Source organism: Blennius ocellaris (genome assembly GCF_963422515.1).
Source record: "Blennius ocellaris genome assembly, chromosome: 1".
NCBI lineage: Eukaryota > Metazoa > Chordata > Actinopteri > Blenniiformes > Blenniidae > Blennius > Blennius ocellaris.
In genome coordinates, this window is record NC_137650.1 from 10,801,850 (window position 1) to 10,818,836 (window position 16,987).

Genomic DNA, 16,987 nt, shown 5'->3' on the forward strand with positions numbered 1-16,987 from the left:
TACAGCCACTCTTAAGTTTCCCTTTCATTGTCGCTGCCGACGCTGAGCAGGTATTACGTCTGAAGGCAGTAAAATCAGTGGGGTGAACAGAGAGATAAAAAACAAAACAAAAACAAAAACAAAGGCCACGGCAGTGGTGGGGTACGGTGCCGTCAACCTGCATCAATAAAAAGCCAGCTGGTACGTAAGAAAGGGAGCCTGCATTGATGTTCAGTGGCTCTATACCGAGGGAGTCGTTTACTCCACATGACGGCCAAACACAATGTCTGGTTCTCAAACCTGGGAGCGACCGATTCGCTCTCAGTCGCACTTGTTACTATAAATGTCATGGTAACAAAGCAAGCGAGGCCGGGATAAATACATCGGGAACTTTAATGATCGCCTGCATGGGACTGTGGAGTTGGGGTAAAAGTGCTGGCCAGCCGATGGTACTGGAACAAGTCAGTGGAAAAACTAAAGCAGAGGGAAATCTGAACCGGGTGTATGAAGCAGTTCAGACGCAACGCAAACAGTCCAGACGGTTCGTAGCGGTGAGGGAAGGCGAGAGACGCCGTCAAACAAAGAGCAGGTCTCAAGGACACTGTGTGATGTCTTCAAACCTACCTACTTAAGAAAATACTGCACAATGAGGCAAAGTAATCACTTTCTTTCATCCTGATCATTTGCAGGATTTGCAGGGTAATGACAAACAAAAGACATTCATTTCACATTTCAATTACTTGAATGTTTCACCTGGAGGTGAAAGCATATAACATGTGTTGAGTTCAGATATTAGATAAAACACATTATTAACAGAAAAGCCTGATTTTCCAGAAGACTCTGTTTTCCAGGCGTTCTTCTATTGGTCATGGTAAATTACATTGAAAATAATACAAAGGAGAGACAGGAGATAATGTTTTAAGGCTGTCATTGGAGACCTGAAAAGGACCAAAACATGACAGGAACATCAGAAGAGATCTTCAATTAGACTTTTTTTAGATGATCCAGAAGTCTTGACGCGTGATCATTTAGCACTGATGAGTCCAGACTGGTTTTAGCTGGATGGAAAGGCAGTTTTCAAGGAGGGAACAAATGTGTTCACAACATAAAACACGGGATGCTCAGTCATAATTTTGAAGAATTGAGTGCACCGAATGTCAAGGCGGCGCAAAGAGAAATTCCGGTGTTTCGTAATATCATCAGCACAGTATTTGTGCTGCACCAGATGAAATTGTGGCGTCGAACCACCAACCTTGGCATTGAAGATGACCGAGCAGCTGCAGGTGGCCTCTGTGGAGCTGCTCACTCCACTATGCTAATGTTGTGCTCCACAACTACCCTCCCGCAGTTCCACCGACAAACGGCAGGCATTAAAGACTACTTTTAATTTAGATCCTGTACATTTGGGGGGGGGGGGCTTTAAGTTGAAATTAAATGGCTGATTTCATTGCACTTTCTGATGGGATTAGTTATCTAAATATTGGGATGTGCACCTGGAGGATTTACATAGGCTCAATGCCAGAAGAAAACAATTTTAAATAAAGACACTTTTATTGAAAAATCCTTGGCTGCGAGGCCACACAAGTTTTCAGGCAGTAATCCTGATTTAGGTGTTTAGTTTAATCCCTGTCCCCGCGAACACACTGGCTTTTATGGTTTGTTAGACTTTCTCAAGCGCTCTGAAAAAAACCACAGAGTAAAACAATGTGAGGAGCAATGGCGGACTGAAGCCAGTATGACTATAAACTCCCCAATAATTCATTTACACAGAACAAAAAAATTAAAAAACTTTAAAAAAAAGAAAGATGTTCAACAATGGAGATCTGACCTCCATTGTTGAAACAGGTGCCAAGGTTTCGGGGGTCCGTCCTGCTTTTTAGACACAATCATTCGACACTGCGAGAGATTCCCATTCACCAGATGTTAAAGCTGCTGCTGCTAAAGTAACCATAGCAAAAGAAGGAAAGCAGCGCCATGGGACCTGTTGCTGTGCTCGGAGCAGCGAGCCGAGAGGAACAGACAGGGAGGGAAGTGCGCCTCAATAGAGCAGAGTTTCTCCTGAACCCACTGGCAGCGCTTTCCCTCGAAAAGCTTGGCAACTGAGAGAAACGGCATAGAACCCTTATAAAACTGGCGTCACTGAATCCTCCGACAGCAGCCGCACAAAAACCAACCGACGTCACTGAGCTCTTGCTTCGGAGCGGCAGGAACGCACCGGTGGCTGTGTCAAAGAAAAGAGGGGGTGACGTGCGACAGAGGTTTGGAGCTCTTTCTCTCTCTCTCTCTCTCTCTCTCTCTCTCTCTCTCGCTCTCTCAATGCGTGTGTTTCAGCTCAGGAGAACGACAACGTGACTGCTGTGAATGTGGAAAACGGGCTGGTTGGGAAACTACACTGCAACCTTTATAACTGAAAAGAGTCGGGGGTTTTTTTTGTCATTTTCCACCAAATAAATAGTTATTTGGAGTCATAAATCATGTTCAACCTTTAAAATGAGGCCAACGCCGCTTCTAAAGTTTCATATGTACAGGATGGCAAACGTTTCATTACATTTTGAGCTGTTTTTGTACCCAATTCTATCAGTTTCATTCTTGTTTTCTAATATTTTTCTGATATTTTGGACATTTTAGAATAGAATAGAATAGAACTATGCTATTAATCCCAAATTCCTTTAAGCATTGCTCCACTCTCAGAATAAATACAAAGAAAGTTGAATAATCGTATTCAGCAGTTTGAAAATCAAAGTAATTTTACATATGAATATGTTTAATAGGCAGTGACTAATATAAGCTCAGAAATGACGGAATTCATCAAAATACAGCAAACACTATTTACAGGAAGGAGATACAGAGTTGATGGCCACAGGAAGAAAGGACATCTATTTAAATTTTTGCATCTCTTTTCTAAGCTGTTTAACGTGTTTGTTAATTTTTTTATTTATTTTAAAACCATTTTTTCCTTTGAGTAATTGCAATGTTTTTAGTTAATGTGCCTTTTTTGAAGCCTATTTTATCCGAGGGGTGAAAGCCATTGTGAAAATGACTCCGGTGTGTAAATAAAGTTAAAAAAATAAGCTTAAATATATATTTAGTCATAATTTAGTGCAAGTTTCAGCGAGCCATGTGGCTCCAGAGCCGCAGGTTTCAGACTCTTGGACCAGATTATATAATCGATTGCAAACATTTTTATTAGCACTTTTAAAAACCATGTACGATTGAATTGATTGCTGATTGTTGTTTGTTTGTTAGCTGACATTTCATGTTCACACCGACAACAAACTAAAGTCAACATTAATTTGATCTGAAAGACGTACAATGAAGAAAACATGGCGTCCCGTCAATGAATACATACGAATTAATGACGAAACACAATGGTTTTATCTCAAGTCCCTGAACAAACCGTGCTGATGTTTGTGGTCTGATCTCACCCTGATGTGCTCGCAGAGCGACGTGTGAAGCCTCTCAGGAAACAGGGCGGCAGCGGGTGTCTGACAACACCTGACGATTCCTCAAACAGGAAAACGTCTTTGAAGCTGCTGGATGAAGCGCCGGCCTGGAGTATTTGGATAGTGATGCAGTGTCTATTGTTTTGGTTGTAGACCACATAATATTAAATCTGAACCTACTTAATGACTTTTGTTTTTCAGCTTGAAGGTCGTTTATTAATCATCCATAGAGTCCCATTACAGCTGTTGGAATTTGCAAAGGTTTGGAGCAAAGAGTTGTAGGTTCATGGGCGAATAAAGGCCTAAAATTGACAATTCATTCTCTTCATGGCAATGAATCACTGCATTGGTAATAAAGTGAGCTTATCCAGAGATCGGATCAGATCTTCACCAACCCTCGGCCGATTCAAAACCTTTTCACAGCGAGCAAACAGGCAGGACTCCTTCCAGAGCAAATCACTCCGCTTTTATGGCCGCCTTTGTGCTGGCCTTCAATAAGCCTGGACAAAAAAGGGACAAAGAGTGACCTTTGTCAAAAGAAGGGGAACAACATTGTGAATCCACACTGCACAAATTCAGGGTTAAAGTTTGCGTGGGTAAAAGAAATACAAACCAAAGGAATCCGGCATTCACTGTGGAGCTGACTTTCTTCAACCAAGCATTAAAGAGAGTAAACATTGCAATCTCCTTTCCGGTTACTTCATAATATACACTTGAGCCACTCTCATATAATGAAGGTTCATGTTTAGTTATTGCTGTTAGCAAATAAAACACTGAAGCAGCTTCCTGTTAAGGTTTCCAGTTAATGCAGAAACACACATAATTACACTTTCAATTGAAACTTTCGCTTTCTATGTTATAATCGTGTCACGGTTTTTCTATGTTATAACCGTGTCACGGTTTACACTCACTGTTGATCTGCAGACCAATCAAAATCAGTATTAGGAGTGGGCGATTTGGACGAAATTAAAAATCTATGGTGTTTTCAAGAAAATTTCGAGTGCCGATCCGATTTTCTGATTTCTTTTTTTTCTCAACGCACTTAAAAATGACTGAAGACATCAGATATATTGTCAAAAGTGTCAAAAGCTGTGATTTTCCTCAGAGCTAACATGCATATAAACAATCCCAATATAAAAAGTAAACGAGGCTCAGTCATCAACAAATTCAAAGTTTAACCCAAAGTTTAACTTTTTAAGCAAAAGTGCAACAACGGAAACCAAGGAATGGTAATTAAATAAACCTTATAAATTAAATTAAATAATTAATTTCTTTATTTATTAATTAAATTAAATGAATCTTTTACCCAGCCCTACTCAGTATGCACGTAAACTATGGCATGATTCAGCGTCGATATTATGAGACTATTCTTTCTCCCCATAAATCTCATAAACCAAGTCAGGAAATGTTCAAACAAGAATTCCGTTCAGCTTACAACACTTGAGGTTTATCTTGGTCATTTGCAGCAACTTATTTTAAAGTTTGGAGAATGTATTGGACGTGTAGGGGTTAGGTCTGTAATCTCACAGCCAGAACATCTGCGGTTCTAATCCGGGCATTGGGGGGGTTTCTGTGGAGTTTTCACGTTCTTCCCCATGTGTGTATGTGGGTTTGTTCTCTGGGTACTCCAGCTTCCCCTCTGCAGTCCAAAGAAAATATATGATGGACCGGTAACCCGACCTGGAGAACTGGAAAAAGCAGCATAAGATGGATGGATGGGATTTTATGGTGGATTTAAAAGGTGTTGGAAATGTCAGCCTTTATGGCCTTGCTGGTTCCTACTTTGAGCGCCATACGTATGTGAAGCCAGTGTTGCAGTAATACGACACAATTATTTGACAACCATGTGCTCAGAAATGTGTGATGCATGAACAAAGTCATGATTTAAAACCTTTTGTATAGTGTAATAGTAATAAGCCTTTTTTTTTTTTAACTATGAACCACAAAACCTACCAGGATCTATAAATATTGTCTTCAACAAGCACATGGAACAATTTCAACCTGCCCAGGTCGGATTGAGAGCAGCTACGTAACCTTGCAAGAGCTCACAGAAGCATTTCCAGAAACAAATGAGTGATATATGTACAGAAATGCACCTTGCAGATTAGATTAGGCTCAGCGTCCTTCCCCATGTCTCCTCCTCTTCTCCCAGTACTGTCTACTGGTATTGAATTAAGCGCATTCACCGGGAGGAGCTGCTGATACCTAACAATATTAACAGGATGCTATTTCAGCGCTGATTTCAGCCTTAAATGCCACCGCTGAGAATAAATACAGGAAGTGCGAGCGGGAGGAGCGCCACGCGCTCGGAAGCGGGACGTTGCTGCTCGAGTGTTTCACATGTACTTCCACAAACTGCGGCCGCGTCGCGCCGCCAGCACAAGTGAAGCCATCATTATGACACAAGCAGCAACACAAAGAGGAGTTTATTGATTTAAAGATACATAGAATTTAGATCTAAACATATCAGCCGTGGGGCAAATCCAATATTGAAATGGCAGTGATTGGATTAGTCCGAGCCATTTCCTACTCATGCGCATGTCGGGAATTGAAAAACACCTGCAGTCTCACGAAGGAGAAGTATGGCCTCTGTGCTGTTCACTGAGTGCTTAACATAATGGAGGCACAGTTAAAAATCGGAGGATTCTCCGAAAAGGGTTTGTCTTATTTAGCTGAATGAGTTGTGACTGAACAGAGACAGTGAACTAAACTGAGTTGGAAAATAAATAACTGAACTGAATGTTGACAAAAGCATCTCTTATGACATCTTTAGACTTAAGATCCTTGTTATCAGTTTTTTTTTTTTTGCTGCATATAAACATTATTCTGTTTTCATACAGCGGTAGATCATCTGAGTCCTTCCCAGCCCAGATTGAAGTCCTCAGTTTGCTTGAGAAGAAAATCATGTGCTCCCCCCCCCCCCGCAAAATAAAACGTTTTTTGAAAAACAGCTACTCACAAACATTGATTTTATCAGAACTTCTGAGGTTTTTTTGTAAGCAGCCCGCAAGACTAATTGCAAACCTCTGAACTTCTCGCTTTCTGTCACACATACGTCAGCCCTCAAACAGTACACAAGTACAATACACTCCACTGCACATTTCTGTGTTTCTACAAGAAAAAGAAAGAAAAAAAAAAACCTTTAAAAATGTTCAGTTATGCACATTGAAATATGAGTTTCACAGGTTTTTCTATTTCCAAAAGAAGCATATTTTGGAAATGAACCCGAGGAAAGAAGAAGAAAACACGACAGGAAAGAATGTGCCACAGTGAGACACACCATTGTTTCCAACTGTTGTAGCTAACCACATCCCCATTTCAGGTTTCGTAACTGGACGCACTCCATCATGCAGCTCTGGAGCGGCGGGGGCCCCGCTGTATGCCCGGCCCCCCCTTTTCACCACTGACACCACCAATAAGAAAACCAAAATGATCCCTTAGCAGGCCAGTCAGCTTACAACTGGCATCCAAATAGAAACCACAACATCTGCAGGCAGCACGGCACAGAGTTGTTTACACATCGAAGCAGAACCTAGTGGAGATCTCACAACGGAGCTACTGGAACAGAAACTGGTGACAGCTTCAGATCAGCATGATGACGGTAATTTTGCAGGCTACCATAAAGCTCTGGCTGCTGACGGGGCCCATCTGGTGCATGTTTTCTACAATCGACTGTCATAATTGGTGTTGTTTTAACTGCGCTCGTGATTCACAGTGCACAAGTAGCCATAACTCCACTGGTTGACTTTCACTGTTGGCCAGCGTGTATAAAAACTCCTTTAAACACCAAACAATAATGAGCCAAACAGACACTGGGTTGACACGGGAGTGCACAGAGGCTTCAGCCGGCCAACAGTATCTGTATAAGGCCCTTTGATAAAGCGAGGATTAAGTATTCCCCAGAGGAGATTTCCAGGATTTAACGGGAAACATATCCCGTGATATTCCTCCTGAAACATACTGTGTATTATCTTTGACAAGAGAGACCACAAAGGCTTAAGTGGCAATGAAAATCTTCCACAGCTTCATTTTGCACAATTCTTATATTGCTGTGAATGCATGGCTGTGCTGGTGTGTGTGTGTGTGTGTGTGTGTGTGTGTGTGTGTGTGTGTGTGTGTGTGTGTGTGTGTGTGTGTGTGTGTGTGTGTGTGTCACTTTGCCACCACACCCGTAGCTGTCGACTGTGATGTCACCTGCATCCTGAGGCTCGGTCACCAAAGGCCGTAAGGCTGGACAGGAAACACATAAACAGGTCGAGCTCCCGAGGGAAATAAAGAGATACACCAACGCAAACATGTAATGCTACAAGTCATTGATTACACTCCAACTGTAAAGGTAAACTTGTGATGTTTGGAGAAAGTCAACCAGAGAGAGAGTCGGAGGCTTTACGTTTGGATTCACTTCAATTCGCTGACATGAAATGCAAAATATGTGCAGTTCATGCAGACATATTGGAAATATATTTATGATCCTTGATATTAGCTGGTTATTCTTTTTCGGAACAGGGTGAGGTCTGGATGCACATTAAAAGTGAATTTAGGTTAATGGGTCCTTGACAATGGAGTTAGATTAAAAAAAAAAAAAAAAAAAAAAAAAACTTGAACTGGCACTCGATAGAGCGCATACCTTCGCCAGTGCCACATTTGTCACCATGGAAACCAGTGGATTACAAGGCAATCTGATCCACCATACGACTCCTTCCATCATTTCAATTGCTTCATGTTGTTGCAATGTTAACATTAAATCATGTTCCGTCGCTTCCCTTTCTTTTGTGTTCCTTGAACACACCATGAGAGAGAGTTGGCTTGTGACTGGCGGAGAGTGGAGAAAGGGAGCGGGGAGCGGAGTTAGCAGGAACCGCAGCTTCAGTGCAGACGGACGCCTCAGAGCGGCGTTCCAGCATGTCGACAATGAAATCAATGTCTTACCGCCCCAGGATCTGTTTGCTCCCAAAAGCTAATGGATTAATCCTTGGATGATGGAAAATCATCCCTGAACCGTTTATCCAATTCGGGTATGCAAATAGTTTTTGTGAAAAGTTGGTAAAATACATACATACGTACATACAAACCAACAGATAGATAGATAGATAGATAGATAGATAGATAGATAGATAGATAGATAGATAGATAGATAGATAGATAGATAGATAGATAGATAGGTAGGTAGGTAGATAGATAGATAGATAGATAGATAGATAGATAGATAGATAGATAGATAGATAGATAGATAGATAGATAGATAGATAGATAGATAGGTAGGTAGGTAGATAGATAGATAGATAGATAGATAGATAGATAGATAGGTGGATAGATAGATAGATAGATAGATAGATAGATAGATAGATAGATAGATAGATAGGTAGATAGATAGATAGATAGATAGATAGATAGATAGATAGATAGATAGATAGATAGATAGATAGATAGATAGATAGATAGATAGATAGGTAGATAGATAGATAGATAGATAGATAGATAGATAGATAGATAGATAGATAGATAGATAGATAGATAGATAGATAGATACACACAGACATAAACATAACCTTCGCCCTTTGAGGTGAAAATGGCAGCTTATGATTCCGTCTACATCACTATTAAACTGCATGTCTCCATATATTTCACTCACTTACTGCAGAAAACACAATTTTGTCCAAATACTCAACCACAACATCCAAGATCTTCTGCCTCACACTGTGTAAGTTCCTCTACTGCTAAATCAGCCCAGACCCATTGACATGTGGACTCTGGTGGACCCCTGATGACATGCTGTGGTATCTGACACTGAGATGCGAGGAGCAGATTACTTAAGTCCTGGAAGTTGCGAGGTGAGCCTCCATTGATGAGATACTCAATCGCATTAAAATATGGAGAATGTGGCGGCTCAGTCAAAACCTCAAAATTCCTGGTTTGAATAACACTGCAAATCGAGGCTTTTCACTTTGGCTCTTCTAATGTTTAAATGCATAAATTGACATTGGACGAAAGCTTTTAGTTTGAAAGAATTTACATTTCCCCGAGTTAAAGCGCGGCCTGTGTCGTCATCCCCGGTTCCATTGGTTCCCGTGTAAGAATCTATCAGACGATGAAGCTGTGATTGTGTTCAGGCTTACTGCTGCCTGTCACGCTCTTCTTTCCTACTTCGAGCATTCAAGGTCTCCACCAGAGCACCGAACACATAATAGCCAAGAATGACGTAAATCAGAGGGGAGGTCATGTGTATCACATTTTAGCAAAAGCGATTCACGATTCAATAAATTCACATCTGCAAATACTTCATGGAAAAAAAAGAAATCTGAGACTGAACTCCTGCTGAAACTAGAGATTCATGCTGAAATCAACGCAAAGAACTGACTGAGTGCTGATGTAATATTCCATTTTGACGGCACACAAGGACACTGAAGATCACAGAGAAATGTAAGAGCCACGGTCCATGTGCAACTTACAGAACAGGTTCACATTAAAGGATGAAAAAATGTTTTATATCAACTGCTGGACATTATTGATAAAGGCCTTTAAACAGATTATATTGTGTACATGACATTACAGTGTGTGAGTGACAAAAACTAAGTTTTGATGAAAACATTACACAGATCTATTAAAATAATAAAGTTCACAGTTTGCCAAACATACAATACGTCTATATCACTGATGTGATTAATGCTGTGTGGCAGGCAGTGGAGCAGGACGTACTGCCGGTTGCCAGGTTGGTAAGCAAACAATGGATGCAGTTATTCTATCGGTGTGTCCTGGGATGGACAACAGCTAATGTTCCAGGCAGATACTGACATATCACGAGAAATCCTAATGGACACGAACAGAAAAGATAAATAAAGGCTTACATTAGTAAAGTGCACATATTGATTACAGTATATTTTATATGAGCAGGCTTTTTATTAGGGCTGTGTACATAATCACAATATAGAGCAATATTGAAAGCAACTTTTTCATCAAATTTTAACAAGTCATTATAACATAAAATTACCACCACATCCATGACTTGGTGACATCCACAATTCCCCACAATCAACCTCAAACATTCAACATTACCACATTGTGTGTAACTGAAAGGAAACTAGGCTCAATGTTAAAAAAAAAAAAATTGCCACCAAGAGGCTGGAAAGGCAATTTTGACATCTACTAGTGTCATTTTCTTCCAAAGAAGTCAGTGAGACAGGATTTCTCACTCAAGTGTTTTCTGCTGCGACAAAATAGTGCAACGCTATCTTATTTTGCACACGGTTACGTTACGACGACGATAATATCTGGCCTTCAGAAGCCGCTAACTGAATGATGCCCCACACCTTCTATACATATAGTTCCCATATTAAAAGCCTTTCATGGGTTACCACAGCCTACTGATTCTCATCCCCAAACATCCTTACAAATATTTTTGTTTATTTTAGCTTACCATTCTAACTGTATAGATTCCTTTTTGTCGACTCTGAGTCAATTGTGACCTGAATAATCGTATGATTGGATTGAACGTTCACCATCCACCCACTGAAAAGTGACATCTGCGTGGTTGAATTTCCTCTTCCTGCTAACTTCAAAATTGATATCTTTGGTTCACATCGACGTGACTTTATCAACAACACATCCGGCTGCAGGAGAACCCTCAACACTCACTTGCGGCACGAAGAAGTGTTATTTATGCAGCGATTGTCGGTGAGCAGAAGGATGCATGAGATCATTAGTAGTCAACATCTGTGCACACAGTGGTTGGGAGGGAGTAGGTGTAACCCATTATCACTATGAAAATACATATTAATGAATCTAACAAAAAAACTTTTAGTGCTTTAAGCTTTGTGAATTCATTTTAAGTCCCCACCAGTAATCTTTTAACCTTTTGTGCCAATGGTAAATGGCCTTCTACGTCACAGCAGGTGGGCTCATGTGAACAGGCACCAGACAGGCTTAATATCACAAACTTGTATTCGAAATGACACGTCATTGAGAGAAATTAAACTGCATTCCATCAACAGCAACAACAGACAAACAGATGTGGGCGTAGGCAGCACAGTAGACTAAACTGGCTTCCATCTTTTCCTTGGCGTGGCCTCTGTATGGCACCGGGTGTGCAAGCAGGAAGAAGTCGCTCTGCAAGTTGTCCAACAGCAGCCTGGCGCCCGCCCAAACGCTGAGGACCAACGAGTGCTGTCAAACGCACCCTGTCTGCACACTCACAAAGAGCTCCCCATCCAGATGGGCCTAGAGAGCATGGCTCGGGGGGGGGGGGGGTTCTGACAGCAGCCGAGGGGAGCGAGGTGACGCTCAAAACTCTGCTGACAAGCTGCCCTTTATCCCAGCACTTAAACCCTGATTGCCCCCCGCTGTGTTCAGGGGTCGACTGGAGAAGGCTTCAACTCGTAGAAGGGTGGCTCGGATGGAGGCGGCAGCTTCTGAGCCGAAGCCGGTCTGTTGGCACTGAACTCCGGCTGCTGGATGAGTCTAATTGGTTCAGGCCAAATGGCCGTGACACATTTCCCAGCAGCAATAAACAGCACATTATAAATTACCTGAGTAAGCCAAACATTTAGCTCCAAGTGCCTCAGCGGAAAGGCGGCCGAGGCGACTGCAGACGTGTTGGGTGAGCAGCTGTGCCGAGGACAATATCACATGTGTGACGGGGAGCAGAAACGCTGACTGCATGTGCTATAAGCGAAGCGCGGCACAGCACACTCTTCTAAGCCCTCAATTACAGCTGTGCAGCATCGGAGAGGTCAGACGGTGGGAGTGACGCAGAAGGAGCACAGAGAGATCTCATTACCTCAAATGCCCCCTGAGAGCTCTGGGTGGCTGGAGTGGATGGAGGCTGAGGATTTCAATAATTGTATCCTTGTCTCTCCGCTGAGTGTCTTCATTAGCTCTCGTAAAATGTTTGTTCCTCCACCAGCCTCTTCAGATAAATGTCAGCCAATTTGTGTCCAGTCGGGCCCCGTAGGGCCTGAGTGAGGTGGTCTTTACATTGGCTGGAGACGTGCGACACCACTCCTTCATTGCTCTCAATGGGAGCCCTGTCTGTGGCAGCCCTGACAGGACGGGGGCTTCGCTACAGTTACACGTTTCAGAAAGCCCCCCCCCCCTCACGTTTTGCCGCCAGGAGATGAGGAATGTTGAGGGAAGCATCAGCCACACAGTCAGGAATGTCTCCAGGCAGCAGCAGCAGCACCCTTCCTTCGGTTTCTGCGGCCCGAGTGGCGAGAGGAGTGTTCAGCTGAGCCGGGTGAAGACGAGGTTACTCCTCCCGAGCATCTGTCGGCTCTGCAGCGACTGGTTGAGGATGACTTCACAGCGGCCCTTCTCCAACATGAGTCACAGTCTGACTCTGTGCTGCATATAGTCAAAGTGATCCAGGTGTGAAGACCTCATCCAGTGTGACTCCAAACCAAAACGACCAACGTACGGCAAGGGGAATTGATATAGAAGACCAATTTAAAAAAATTTTTTATATATATATTAACTTTTATCAAAGCACAAAGCTGTAGAACTTTTAGTACATTTTGAAGGTGCATCGACTGCAGAGACTTTCCAAACATACAACCGCATCACGAACAACCAAAAGTCAAAATGCTGTCAAATCCAGTTGTGACGTTGGGACGCCACCACAGAAATAAAGCCAAAAACCAAAAAGACATGAAGCACACACACGAAACTCAAAACAGCCCAGTCTGTCCAAGAGCACCTAAATTTGTCTCCATTTGGACGGGACCTTATCGCTTCTAACTTGCACACTTAGGTGTTGCCACATGAAACGTTGTTGTGTGAACGGCGATAAGAAGGCCCACATATTGAGGCTTGATCGTCAAAATACAAGAAGTTACAACCAAAATTTGCAACAGGATGTGAGTGAGTTCAGAGCTTCATCGTCAATGCGATCCAGGGAACCACTTTAAACTTTAAAATACATCAATTTGATGCACTTTATCCAGCGTGCAGAGGAGGAAAATTGTTATTATGTCTCGCAATTGAAATTATTCAGGAGAAGCGGGGGATGATAGACCAGAGGAGGAAGTGGACCTCGACATCATCCCTCCAGTAAATCCCAGCCTGAATGCAGCTGAGAGAAAGCAGAAACATCTCTAATTCAAACTCGCAGCTAATTTCAACTAATAAACACTTCAATACTTGATCTGATGTGTATTTTTTTTATTAAATTAGTAAGAAAAAATATATGACATGTACCTTGTAATCCACAGTCAGACCTTTATGTTTGTACTGGACCTGATTACTGATTCATCCAAGGTTCAGAAGACACAAGCTGATTAATGCAAATTACTGACAAAATGCAAACCAAACGGTAACGGGACTAAAGAATTTCTTGCAATAAGACAGAGGAGGCGTCATAAAAGCTAAAGAAACACTGTTATAGTGCATTAAAAATGTTGCTTTTAATAAATCATAAATTCAATTCGTCAGAGCTTCATCGTCAATGCGATCCAGGGAACCACTTTAAACTTTCAAAATATTCCCACAATGAGATGAAACATCACATTTATTTGGGACTCCTGTTAGGTTGTTGTACTCATTACCTACAAAAAATAACTGAAATCCATAGATCGGATTATATAACAAGTAAAACCACAAAAAAAATGAATTAATTGTTGGATTACTTGAAAATTTGCCATGAAAGTCAGGCTCCAATCACATACTCAACAATACATTCTGGAAGTATTGCCACAATTCGTCCATTTGCAGGAGTGTTTAGTCTGCCCTTGACTGAGATTGTGGCTGCAGCCTTTTTTGTGTTTATAATATCTTTGTCAAATATTTGCTTTGTGCTAAATATTGTAGAGTATTTTCAGCTCTATTTAAAAAAAAAAAAAAGAAAAGAAAAAAGCAGAAATAGGCTTATACAGTTATGTGGGAATAAACCCAAATAAATGACAGTTTCTGTGTTTATGGTGAGTTGATAAAGTCACAGTTCTTTGGGCGGCTTCCCAAAAGTAAACAAAAACACCACTCTGGTGTCGACGTGCAGCACTTTTTCCATTTAGACAATCAATCACTTTAACGGGACTTTTCAAACGAGCAGGGAGGCAGGGCTGGAGGTGTCTGTTGTGATATCTTCTACCAGACACATGACGAGGCAGTGACCCGGCTGGAAAAAAGGTCATTTTGATGACCTTTTCTTTTTTTCAAAATCAAAAACGAGGGTTTGACATTTGGGTGAGAATGTTGTGCATTCAAATCCAGTTTTGGAATTTCTACGTTAATGCATGTGAGGTTAACTGGAGGTTCACTGTGTATGTATGTGTTGTTGTGTGTCTCTCCTGTTCACCTCCACTGTAGCCTGGATCAAGCAGTATGGAAGAAGTTAGACAGACGCTGTATTTTCATTGGATGCCGTCCGTTCAATTGATGACATATTCTCATTAGTGTCACTCCACATCCACACCGCCAAACTGAGTTCCGGGATTTATGAGTGTAAATACGAGGATCAGACACAAAACCCAACAATGACGAATAAGAATCGGTGTAACTCCAGTTAACGCTGTACTCTTAAACATTGTTAACGTTTTAATCGTTTTAACGTTTTAATAGAGGCAGAGTTCCAGTGTTTTAAACACTACATGGGCACAGGATAGACAACCATGTTAAATCCCATCGAAATAAACCAGCAAAACAGCATTCTATTGATGTTTCATGGTTTTATACACCATAACTAACTCAAGTTACTACCAAATATGATAATCGGTAGAATGAATAAAAGCCTAATCAGGGCTGCACTGTTGAATAACCAATCATTTTCACAACTGTTATTACAGGTGTTATTAATTCAGTTCCTGGACCTGAAGAGAGTCACAGAGAAACACATTTAGGATTCGTTCATGTAGTTTTATATTGGCAAACAGAACAGTTTCAAACTTTCAAACAACTTATTGATTTCTGTATTAATTTCATTCCCATGAAACATTTATTCATAAAAAAAAACTGATAAAAGAAAGAGGTATAACTATCAGATTCAAAGTTCATATGAAACAGTTAAAAAAAAGAGCTGCTTTTACTGTCCTTCCCTTCTCAAAGACGCTGGAACTATCCAAATTATTTCTCATAGAAACGTAATCTAATCTCAAAGGAACATTTTACATTGAAAAATGGTTACACACACACACACACACACCCTTCCTTGCATCACACATACAAAGAAGACAAAGAGCTTTGTGTCCAGCTATATTTCCAGCTGTTAGCAATCAATGCTTTTGAACTACCGTACAGTTCTCTTCCTACGCGGTGCACAAGCTACACATTTCCCCACAAAGGAGGTGTTGGGAGTTTGGTATGACCCAGTCGCCCCGAGAACCTTTGACGGCAGTAACGTACACACAGCCTTCAACCGACTGGCAGGAAAGCGTTTCTGGTGCGATCGACTCTATTCGCGGGAAACTCGGCGTATAGAAAATTGCGGCATGTGGCCGCTTTGAACACGCCATCGACGTTTCCTTTCCCGCTCCTCTCGCTCCTTCAGATCGTCCACCTTCCCGTCCGTTTTTCCTCTCACCTCTCCAAAAATGTAGAACGTGTTTCTACAGACCTCGAGTGGAGTTCGGTGCGTTGACAGATCTCCAGTAAAGGCCGCCCGTAACCTGCGACGCACAGTCGACCGCACGCCGTCTCATTTCCTTGGCAACCGTGACTCATTTCCCTAACAACTCGACAAGGACAGCTTCAGAAAAAAGGGAACCTGCAGCCGCTGCACAATTAGTCAGAGACGAATGCCGTTATGAAAGCGCCCACCGATTTGAAGTTATGTCAGGACAGATAGAGTGATTGGAGTTCGATGAGAGGAGATGGAGAGAAGAGCCAGATGTTCATTATTGATGAGTGAACACATGATTTGTGGCCCCGGAGATGAACGTCAGTGAAAGTGAATGATGACAGACACGATGCAGTCGCGAACGTATTTAGATTATAACAACGGCCTTGAGCCCAAAAAAGAAAGGACGACCCCCCCCCACCCACCCCCCCCACCCACCCCCCCCACCCCCCGCCGCACGGAGGAGCCGACCGTAGTTCATTAATGGCTCAGCATTCTTTTCACTGTGTGACATGTGAGCCTGGAGCTCCTGCACTGCTCCACTGGACCTCTTCATCCCACAGAGTGACAGCAGTGGCCCGTGAGACGGCCTCACAAAGGACGCACTGAGCGCTTGTTTTGCGCCTGCGACGGAAACCAGACCCGTCGATGACAGGGACCGGGGCTAACAAGGGCGACAGGAGGAGGTGATTAGCTTAGCTCCAAATTTATGTTCTGAGAATGGATGCCACTGCAGCGACTGCACTTAGAGCCCCGTCAAAGTCTCCCAGCCCCGACACAGCTGGACCCTGGTGGACACGTCAGTGACACAGGATGAGACGCTCGCTCGGAACCACTTGAGTCTGAAGCATAGTTTCAATGTGTGCTCAACGAGTGGGCGCGTGTTCCCTTGAACAAATGATGTGGAATTATGTCAGATATACACAATGTTTTGTTCAACCTGTCAGCGGTGCTTGATAACAAACTGACAAGAGACGAGCTGAATGAATCTGGTTAAACCGGCAGACAAAGGATGAAGGTCTCA